This window comes from Suricata suricatta, chromosome 5, assembly GCF_006229205.1.
Source record: "Suricata suricatta isolate VVHF042 chromosome 5, meerkat_22Aug2017_6uvM2_HiC, whole genome shotgun sequence".
Lineage (NCBI taxonomy): Eukaryota > Metazoa > Chordata > Mammalia > Carnivora > Herpestidae > Suricata > Suricata suricatta.
Genome location: NC_043704.1, coordinates 127,727,982 through 127,728,576, shown reverse-complemented (window position 1 = coordinate 127,728,576; position 595 = coordinate 127,727,982). Strand labels below are relative to the sequence as shown.

The following is a 595-nucleotide window of genomic DNA, read 5'->3' as shown; positions in this document are numbered from 1 at the left end:
TGAGTTCTTTTCATTTGGATCCCTAACTGCCTCTTTGACTTCGACCTCTGACATGCCCATATCACCTCCTGTGCTCCCGCTGCCTCCACTTGCATCCATCCAGCCCCAGCCTCCCACAAGGCTCCCTGGGCAGGAGATGCAATGAAGGAGATAATTAACGTAAATAATTTAGACTGCTGCCTGGCCTATACACAAAGGACATTAGTTATTATTCAACCATGAGCTATGGAAAATAACACAGCTAAAGTCAACCCATATTCTTCTGAAGGAAAAACTAGAGTGTACAGGGGGCACCTGGATTTGAACCAGGGACCTCTTGATCTGCAGTCAAATGCTCTACCCCTGAGCTATACCCCCAGTGAAGTAAGCTTGTTTTTATAGTCTATCTCTCTCTCAAGTTTCTGGTTCTGAAACCTCCAATGACTCAGGAGAGCTATAATTAGACAGAATGCTGCCTGGAAGGAGTCTGGGCATTACAAGCCTTAGAAGAAGTTTATTATGAAAAAAGACAGGATTCCTGAGACCTAAGCTCCCTGAGCCAAGAAACTCTTCTTACACTTCCCAATATGCAGAGCCTTTCTGTCCATCCTACCCT

The 595-nt window shown here is 45.2% G+C and overlaps 1 non-coding gene across 1 annotated transcript; it reads right to left on the bottom strand.

Moving 5' to 3' along the window:
- Positions 1–285: 285 nt before the first annotated feature.
- Positions 286–357, bottom strand: TRNAC-GCA. The gene has a single exon. It is a non-coding gene; the product is annotated as a tRNA-Cys (tRNA).
- Positions 358–595: the final 238 nt, after the last annotated feature.